At 55.4% G+C, this 10425-nt stretch overlaps 1 protein-coding gene across 3 annotated transcripts in view; it reads right to left on the reverse strand.

Moving 5' to 3' along the window:
* Positions 1–10125, reverse strand: part of DCTN1 (dynactin subunit 1) — a 50147-nt gene extending 40022 nt beyond the window's left edge. For 2 of the 3 annotated variants that reach the window (XM_083861388.1, XM_083861390.1), the window contains exon 1: positions 10079–10125. The gene's annotated coding sequence lies outside the window, so the exon portion shown is untranslated. Of the gene's footprint in view, positions 1–9934 lie in introns of all 3 variants that reach the window. The other variant, XM_083861389.1, reaches the window with a different exon arrangement.
* Between the last annotated feature and the right edge of the window lie 300 nt (positions 10126–10425).

Raw genomic sequence — 10425 nt, forward strand, 5'->3', positions numbered from 1 at the left:
CCGTGGTGACAAACCTGGGGACACCAGAGGGGACACATCCCAGAATTTCCTCAGCTTCCCAGGCCAGCTCCTCATGGATCCCCTCTGCCCACACCAACCTTCCTTCCCAGTGGAAAATACTCGGGATACTCCAGTCCTGGGAATGGGGGGGTACAGACAGCAAAGGAAGAGGATGGAGGAGCAGAACTGTGGGAAGAGAGAAGGGCTGAGGCCACTCACAGTGACAGTCTGGAAGGGGAATAAGCTCCTAAATCCCAGCAAATGAGAAATCCAGGGATTCACAGTGCAGGCAGTGAGGAGCTGAGGAGATCTGAGCAGGGCACAGGGAAAGTGCTGGGAATGGGGCAGCCAGAGGAAGAACCAGGAATGTTGGACTTCTGGAGCAGCCACCAGCCCAGGAGGAGCCTGACCCCCATCCCAGAGCTCCCATCCCACTCCAGGGACACCAAGTGAGGGACAAGCAGGTGGCTGTGCTGCCACCACCACCAGAGACTGCTCCCCACGACTTCCCACCTGGCACTGCCCCGAAATCTGGCATTTTCCCATTTTCCCTCGTTTTTTGCAGCGTGATAGACATCCACAGACTGTCTGCTCTGCTGGGTGACTCTCCTGGTGCCAAGGCACTGAAAATGGGATGAATTCCCAGCAATCTGGGTCACCCCCGTGCTCCATCTGAACCTGAGGGCTTTAACATTCCGCTCCATCCCGGTGGATCACCCCAGGAATATTCAGAGTGTTCCTCCAGGAGCTCCTCCCCCAGGCAGGTGAGACTGATGGAGCCTCAAACTGCCACTCAAAGCTCAGATCAAAAAGTTCCGGGAGAATCCCAAGCAGCCAACTCTGACAAGATCAGAATTTCAGGCGAGGCCCACAAAGCTGGAAAAGGGAAAGACTTGGGAAGAATTCTGAGTCTAAACCTGGTCAGCGCCGAGTCAATGGTGCTGCTGCCACAACAACATCCCTGTGGAAAGGAGGAATCTCCCCTGGGTTGAGGGTGGCTGCCCTGGGTGACACCAGGATGTGGCACTGGACTCCAGGCTGACAAACTGGGAGGGTGTGGGTGTCTCTGGACACTGGGAGCAGCGTCCCCAAAACCCAGAAGGGACAAGGCCAGGGCGGCCAGTGGCTCCAGCCCCAGGAAAGGTCAGCACAGCTGTGGCCCCTGCAGTGCCCATTCCAAAATCCATGTGAGCCAAACAGGGATAATCTACTCACAGATTGCTGTCCTGGGACCCCCCAGCATCCCTGGAGCTCTCAGGATTCCCAGGATCCCCAGTTCCTGTCACTGCTTCCTCAGCCACATCTCCATCAGCCCTTGGAGCCAGTGTTTGGCTCCTTCTTTGTGCCTCCACCCCCTTGGAGCCCCCAAATCCCTCCAGCTGCTGTGACAGAGCTGTCAGGACTCAGGTTGGAATTTTACCCCCCTGCCATGGAAAACAGGGAGGTTTAGGGGACAGGTTTGGGGGCTCCAGCCCCCAAAAACCCACCTGGACACACACTCAGACCCTGCTGGGGTGGGCAAAAAAGGCTCCAGGCTGGGAAGTTTTCCCTTCTGCTCCCTCTGCAGCCAAACCCCTTCGGCCACAGCCCAAATCCCTCCAGCTCTGGGCCTGGCACACCCCACAGCGGGCACGACACGGTGCCCACGGAGGGTCTGGGGGTTCCACGGAGAGGTGGGAAGGGTCTGCCCTCCCCAGCTCCATCCTGGAGTCGCTGCCAAGTTGGCAGAGCCAGGCCCAAAGGCGCCGGCGGGTGCCCGGGACACAATGTCACCGCGGCGGCCACACAGGGACACAGCGACAGGGACAGAAACTCCCGGGAAAGGCCTGGCCCGGGCCCGGGGGCGGCCGCTGGCACAGCACAGCCCAGGGGTAGCTGCAATACGGAAAAACCTGGAAGCGCTTGCCAGGCCCGCCTGGAAAAGCGGCCCGGAGGGGAGGGAGGGAGGGAGGGAGGGAGGGAGGGGAGCCCGCGGCAGCAGGAAAACACGCCGGGATCTTTGTGCTGAGCAGCCCCGGCAAAGGCTGTGCCGAAGGGGCTGAGCCGGAGCGGAGGTTCGGCCCGCCGGGGGGTAATTAATCCCAGTAATGAATTTGGGTAATCACCTTACACGGGCAGGTAACTCCGGCCAAAAGACCCGGCCCTTGGTGCAAGCCGGGAGCATCCACCTTCCCCTCCCGGCATTATTGTCAGCGACAGAGAGAGACAGAGAGAGGTGCCACATTCCAGGCGCGCGGCAGCACAATCGAGATTTTCCTTACAAAAAACCCGGCTATTTTCGCTGCGACAGCGTCGCGATCTGTCGCGATAGGAGCCGGGGGAGCCAGGAGCTGTTGAGTCAGCCCCTTCCCCTCCCTCCCTGCCCTCCCTTACCCGGCCGGACGCGTGCCTCCTGCCCTGGGCCATGCTGCTGCTCTCCACGGATTCCCGATCTGCAGCTCTCCCAGCTCACGGCCGGCAGCATCCAGCGGCGCTTCCCAGCGTCCCGGCCGATCCCAGCATCCCCGCGCCCCCCTTCCTCCTCCTCCTCCTCCTCCTCCTCCTCCTCCCCCGTGGCTCTGCCGGGCGGTACAAGAGGGAGGGAAACCCTTTTCTGGGCGAGGATGCTCCGAGGGAGGGATAGGGAGAATTCCAGCGCTGCCGATGGAGCCACTCTGCGCCAGTGCCGCTCCAGACTTGTCACGGCGCCGGCGGCTGGCTGGGTCCTAAAGCTCTCCCCGCAGGAGGAGGCACCGGGGCCACCGGCAGGGCCACGCTCTGAGCCTCCTCTGCTCGCCCCGTGGTGGCCACCGGGCAGGGACACCCCAAATTCCTCCCTCAAGGCGCCCGCCGTGACCCCGGCCAAGGTTTGCCCCGCTCGCTCTTCTCCTTCGTGGGGAATTTTGAGGGGAAACAAGGCCCTGGAGAAGGGTTTGTCCCAAATCCCCGCGAGCAGCACCTGTGTGGGTGGATGGATGGAGCCTAAGGGGTTAATTAGGGGCGGCTTGAATGAGCACTAATTGTGCTGCTCCTGGCTGTGACAGGTGACACTGTGTGTGCCATTGTTCCCGGCTGAGCTGACAGATCCCAAATTAACGCGCTCACCCCTCTTTTTCTGGCACCGCTCCCGGGGCTAATCAGGCTAAAGAGGGGATTTGGGAGCCACCAGGATTGGCCACTGCCCGACATTCCAGCCCTGGGATTCCAACACATGGAAGCGCCCCCAAATCATGGAATATCCCGAGTTGGAATGGACTCAAAGGATCAGGGATCCAACCCCTTCCCTGCACAGGGCGATCACAACAATCCCACCCTGTCCCTGAGACACTCCTGGAGCTCTGGCAGCCTTGGGAATGCTCCTCAAGGAGCTTTAACCACACACAACTGGGATAAACACCACAAAACCCAGCTGGGAACTGGGAATTTCTCACTGGGACCACTAGGAACTCAACCAGAGTCACCTCAGGTATCTGCTGGTCATTGGTGCTCCAGCTGCTCCCCCCTCTCCGTGCTGGTTTAAAGGAGACTTCACACGCAAAAAATCCACACAAAATTCTCCAAAAAAGCTACAAAGAGGACGAGCTCCTTCCCTTCAGCCTCAGATTCTAAACCAGTTTAGAAAATCTGAATTATTTTATTCACAAAAGAGAAACCTCCTGCAGCTCTAGAAGCTCACCGTGCTTCCCTGCCAGAATCTGGGAGCAATTATCACCTCTGTTACCTAATTATAGACCCATGGAATGGTTTGGGTGGGAAAATACCTTAAATCCCAACAATTCCACCTCTGCCATGGGCAGGGACACCTTCCACTATCCCAGGGTGCTCCAAGCCCTGTCCAGCCTGGCCTTGGACATTTCCAGGGACCCAGGGGCAGCCACAGCTTCTCTGGGCACCCTGTGCCAGGACCTCCCCATATTCACAGGGAAAGATTTCTTCCTAATTCCTAAATTCTAAAGGATTTCTGCTCTCCTCTCCCCCTGCAAGATCTTCCTCTGGGATCCTGGGAGCAGAACAAGAGCCATGGACACAAACACTTGGAAGGTGCTCAAGGTGGAGAGGCTGGAATGCCAAGAGGGAACTCGAAATTCAAGAAAGTTTCCTCTAAGTGCATGGAAAACCGGGAAACAGCCATGGAATTTCAGCAGGAATTCAGATGGGAGGGAGGAAGAAGGGTGAGCATCCCCTCAGAGCATGGGAACTCCTCACTGCTCTTCCCACAGAGAAGAGCAGGGACAAACCCAAAACCAGGAAAATACCTGGGAATATCAGACAGGCCTCGCTCCCAGGTAGAGCAGAAAGAGTAATTGTTAATTTAAAAAGAAAATTACAAATGTCACAGGCTCTTTCTCCTCTGCCTCAGTCAGAGTTTTTCATGTTTAACTGAAGCACAAGGGAATTTTTTTCCACACAAACCAAATTTCATAGGATCATGGGATGGTTTGGGATGGGAGGGATATCAAAGCCCACCCAGTGCCACCTCTGCCACAGGCAGGGACAACTTCCACTGTTCCAGGTGGCTCCAAGTCCCCTCCAACCCGGCCTGGAACATTTCCAGGGATCCAGGGGCAGCCACAGCTTCTTTGGGAAACCCGTGTTGAAAATCATGGAATAGAATTGTGGAATTCTTTAAGTTGGAAAAGCCTTTTTGAGTCATGGATATCCCATTGGCACCTCCCAGGATATCCCATTCCTCAACACAACAAAGTCACAGGCACCACTCACCATCTCCTGCTTTATTTACAGTTTGGATTTGGCATGAAAATGAACCCCTGAGGAAAAGAATCCTGGGAAATCTGAGCTGAGAAAGACCCACGAGGATCTTGAGCTTAATCAAGAAGCTGAGGTGGGACAGGAGCTTTGTCAGTGCCTGAATTAAGGGGATATGGGAATTTTGGTAATTAAAGCCCTGTGAGATGATCCAGAGCCCTCTGGGAACACCACAACCTCCAACAAGGCTTTGGCTGCTCCACCCTCACCACAACCTACAGATTTGGGGCTGAACCTGCTCTGTACAAAGGAGAACAATCCCAAATTTCCCCCAAACTCTGGCACTGCCACATCAGGATAAACTGCTGCTGCAGCTGAAAAAATCCCCAGGATAAACAAACCTTCCTGGGCCTTCCAGAAACTCCAGCATCCCCTTTTCCAGGGAAACACACCCAAAATAAGATCAAACCTCTGAAATAAATTTCCTGGTGCACTGAGCAGGGATGGGACTGGCACAGGGAACTCCTGGCACAGGAAGCAGGACCCCAACCCCAGCTCTTTCCCAGGTATTTTGGGATTTAGCAGGAACACCACAGGCACTGCCTTGTTCTCCCACTCCTGCTCAGAGGATGGATGGACACTGGGATGGAGCATCCCCAGGGTCACACCTGGCCAGAGCTGGAGTGATCCTCACTCTCCTGGGAGGAAGAACCCAGTGTCACAGAGCTCCAGGGATTCCCAGTGTCACCCATTCCACCTCCAGGGAATCCCAATGCCACCCAGGCCATGGATCCCCCCACAAACCAGCCCAGCCACGGCTCTGCAGGATCCACACGGATTTCCTGCTGCCCAAACTCTCTGTTCTAATTCATCATCACAGAGAAAAAGATGTCCAGAAATATCCCCCCTCAACCTCCAGGCTTTTTTATCTGGGATACATGCCAGCCCCTGCTGAGCAGCTGGAACACCCCCAGCTCAGGGAGCATGAGGAGGAGGGAGATGAAAAACCTTTAGAAATTCCCACTGTTTTATCCAGCGAAAGCAAAATTTCACCTTATTGCATTTTAATTTGTTTTATGCACAAATCTCCCAGTGAAATTCCTCCAAAAAGCTGATTTTGGGGTTGGGGGCAGCTTGAGTTTGTCAGGAAACTGAGTTCAGGAGAGAAATCCTAAACCACCATTTGAGGTTTGGTCTTTAATGAGTAAAAAATAAATCCAGAGTGACTTTAAGGCCTTTTTAATCCTGCTCCAAGCCCTGAGGAGGGCCAGCCTTGGGATCCCAGGGGACCTCAAAAGTTTCCTTGTGGTGGGAATTCAGAATCCTGGAGTCATGGAATGGTTTGGGTTGTGTTGGGAGGGACCTCAAAGCTCATCCAGTGCCACCCCCTGCCATGGGCAGGGACACCTTCCACTGTCCCAGGTTATTCCAAACCCCAATGTCCAACCTGGCCTTGGACACTTCCAGAAATCCAGGGACAGCCAAAACAAATCTGGGAATTCCAGCCCAGCCCCTGCCCACCCTCACAGCCAGGAATTCCTTCCCAATATTTCACCCCAGTCTCCCCTTTCCCAGTGGGAAGCCATTCCCTGTGTCCTGTCCCAAGTCCCCTCTGCAGAGCTTGGCAAGTTTCCCCCCAAATTAGGGAAATCCTCCACCCAAAATGAGGTCACCCAGCCAGGTCACTTGGGAACGACACAAACTGGAAGGGGACAGACAGTGGCACACACTGGGATCTCACACCAATTCCCATGGAATTATGGAGTGCTTTAGGCTGAAAATTCCTCACAGACCATCGAGTCCAACCATTCCCCCAACTCTGCCAAGGCCACCAGTGTCCATGTCCCCAAGTGCCACATCCACGGGGTGTTAAATCCCCCCAGGGATGGGGAGTTACCCACTGCCAGGGCTGCACAACCCTTTCCACTGAGGAATTTTCCCACTATCCAACCTGAACCTGACACAACTTGAGGCCTTTCCCTGCCTGTTGGGGGAAGATGAATCAGGGAAACCTTATAAATATGATTGCTTAGTAAAAGATACTGATAATATGAAACCTGTAATCGAAATAGAAATGAAAGCTGCTTTTGAGTTGTAGGGTACCGAGTCTTAGGTATTATATAACCTGAAAACAATGGTCTAGCCAGCTGAAGGAGAATCTCTTTTGATTGAACACCCTTCTGCTGGCTAAGGGATCCAAAGGTCAATGTAGCAGAAGAGAAAAGTCTAAAGAGTATTTTTTTAGAGTTTAAAATATAACACAGTATGGTAATGGAGTAGTTCTTATAGGCTGTATGTAGATTCTATAGGATTTTGTCTTGTACTGGTTGGTCACTGTAAATTAGAATATTCAACACAAAAGGAGATATAATGTAACAAGGACCTCGCCCTCTTCCCCCTGGGCTCTGACCCCTGCCATTTCTCCTGGCTCTCTTGCTCCTTCCTCTCTCACCCTCTTGTTCTCTCTCTCCCTCCCTCTCTTTGGGGCTTCTCTCCAGCCCAGGCAAAGCCCTTTTTACCCACGACCCTTGCAATAAACCCACATGTTTCTAGACTATCTCAGCTCTGCAGAGTTCCCTCTCCCTGCCGTCCCTGGATGCTCCTACACCAGCACAACCCGACCCCTCCCGCCGGGGTGGGGGGATAATTGTGCAGAACCACAAGATCCCTCCCCAATCCCCCTTTTTCCCCCCCTCGGGACCCAATTCCAGGTGCGGCGCTAGGACCCGGCGCTGGAGCCTGCGCCCTGCGCGGCTGCACCGCGGCACCGCAGCCCCCGCAGCCCCCTCTCTCCCTCCCAGCCCCGAGCCCGCGGGATCATCCCGGCGCATTCCCGGGATCGATGCTCCTCCGTAGCCACAGCAACAACGCCCGGACAAACGCCGAGGGACGAGGCGGGGGAGGTCAGTGTTGGGTTTTCTCAGCTCTCGTCCCCCCATCTCCGACATCGCCCCGTTCCCGGCGGATTCCAACTGGGATCGTTCCCCGGGAAAAGCTGATTTAACCGCTGGGTCCTCGGGGGAATGGGTGCGACGGAACTGCTCGTTCCATGCGGGAGTTTGGCTCGAAATCCCTGAATTTCCACCCTCCTAAAACCCCTCTCGGATCTTGCTCTGAGCAATTCCCGGCTTTAAACTTTATTCTCTCGTTCCTTATGGAATTCCTGAGCAGCTCCTTCCCTCAGAGGGCTGGAAAATGAGGGCACGGAGCAGGGAGGGGGGAGGAATACCCAGGGCTGCGAGTCATTCCATAATCCATAAACTCCAATCCATCAAAACCCCATTCCCTCCAAAAAATCCCAAATCCATCCAAACCCCAATCCCTGGAAAAGCTGGTAGCAGAGCCCTCTGCCCCACACCAAGGGGACAATCCAGCCAGAGCAGCTCCCACATCCCTGCCATCCTCACCATCACCCCGTGCCCTTCCCTCTTTTCCATTCTTCAGGCATTTTCCTCTGCAAAACTCAGGAATGGGGTTGAAAAACCCTCCCAAAATTTTGCTTCAGCTGTTCCTGGGTGGGATTTGAGGATCTGGAGAATCAGTGACCCCCCCACGGGGACAACCCCAGCATCCAGAGCTCCCTGCACTGAAATCCATGAAAATCCCTCCCTTTCCCCCTTAAATACACGGAAGGAATTGAATCCTTGCGTTTATTCCCAAAGCCGCCACCCAGCTCTGCCTTTGGGAATGGAGGGAGAAAGGAAAATCGCTCCAAGGTCACCTGGGCAGGTGATAAACACCCGGCACAGAACCCGCTGGAAGAGCCCCACATTCCGAGAATTCCCCATGAGGGCAGGAATTTTTTTAAAAACCGACGTGGAAACCCCAAAATGCTGCATGAAATCGGGGCCAGTCTGCAGTGGAACAGCCCTGGAAGGTCCCTCCTGACGGGAATTCGGGAATTCTGGAATTCCCTGACCAGTCCAGAGTGAGGGATGGCACCACTGGAGCCACCAGGAGACACACCTCGCACAGGTAAAGGCTCTGCCTTGCATCCCACCCCTTAATTAATCATTATCAGTTCATTAACTGACCCGGGTAATTAATTATTCATATGGTGCTAATGAGGGCGGGTCCTGCTCTGCCAGAATTCCCAGCACCCAGAAATCCCCTGCTGGCAGATCCTCTGCTTTTCCTGGATCCAGGATCGGGAATATCCATCCTGCTGACCCTTAATGAGCTCCTCCCCAATTAGCCCGGGCGTTAATTACCCCCCCCCTTCCCCCCCAGGGCTGAGTCATTCCGGATCAAACCTTCCCGATCCCACAACGAAATCCTGATGGGGAAAGCGCCGCCCTCATCCCATCACTGAGCCCTCCTCACATAGAGCACCTAAATCCCCCCAAACACCCCGAAATGCACCCCAAACACCCCTAAATTCCCCCAAACATCCCAAAATGCACCCAAAATACCCCCAAACACCCCTAAATGCCCCTCCAGACCACCCCCACAACCCCAAAATGCACCCAAACATCCCCAAATGCCCCCCCACGCCCCCATAGACCCCAAAACGCCCCCAAACACCCACATAAATCCCTAAATGCCCTAAACACTCAAAAAACCCTAAATCCGCCCCAAACACCCACATGGACCCCGAAATGTCCTCAAACACCCTTAAATCCCCGCAAACACTCCTAAATGCCCCCAAATACCCCTAAATCCCCCCCAAACAACCCTATAGACCCCCAAGCGCCCCCATAGACCCCGAATGTCCTCAAACACCTTTAAACCCCCGCAAAGCCCTTAAATCCCCCCTAAACACCCCTACAGACCACTAAACGCCCCCATAGACCCCTAAATGCCCCCGGAGACCCCGAAATGCCCTCAAACACTCCTAAATCCCCCCCCCAACACCCACAGAGACACCTCCACACCCCCACAAACTGCTCACAGACCCCAAACATCCCCACGGATCCACCCCATAATCTCCTAAATCACCTCAAAAGCGCCTCACGTAAAGGTGCCCCATAAACCCCTTTAGAGCGCCATAAATCCATCACACAGACCCCCATAGAGCAGGGAAAACTCCTCAGACCCCCCAAAAATCCTTCCCAGAGCCCCCAAACACTCGCGCATCCCTCCACAAACACCTAAACCACCTCCAACGCCCCCAAACCCCCATCAACCCTTCACACAATACCTTTACACCACCCCACACCCACCTCCAGACTCAAATCACCCCCTTTAAACCCTTCACAAAACCTCCAAAACCCCTCACACAGACCCCTTTACACCCCCTCATACACACCCCTTACATCCCCACAACGAAGGGCGCTCGGCATCCCACCAACACCGCGACAGCTCCCTCTCTTTCCCCAGCCCCAAATTCACATTTTCCCCTATCCCCAAGACCCTCAGGGACCCCCAGACCCCCCCAGGCCTCTCCCGGTACCTCCGGCCCGGTCGCTCCCGGCACCGTCGACCCCGCCCGATAAAAAGGCCCCCGCGGGCTGCCCCACGCCGTGCCTGACGCCCAGCGCGCCCGTACGGGCGCGCTGGGCGTCAGGCACGGCGTGGGGCAGCCCGCGGGGGCATTAAGGGCGGAAGGGGCTTCGCTCTTTGCGCATGCGCAATGCACCAATTGAAGCCAAGGGAAAGGGAGGGGCGAGTTATGGCGGGGCCAGGCCCGGGGAGGAGGATGAGGAGGAAAAGGAGAGGGAGGAGGAAGCGGCGCGACGGGACGGGATCAATCAGGGCGAGACGAGGGTTGGGAGCTTTGGGTAAGTGTTGACTGAACTG

This window comes from Zosterops lateralis (assembly GCF_965231275.1).
Source record: "Zosterops lateralis genome assembly, chromosome: 5".
NCBI classification, from domain to species: Eukaryota; Metazoa; Chordata; class Aves; order Passeriformes; family Zosteropidae; genus Zosterops; species Zosterops lateralis.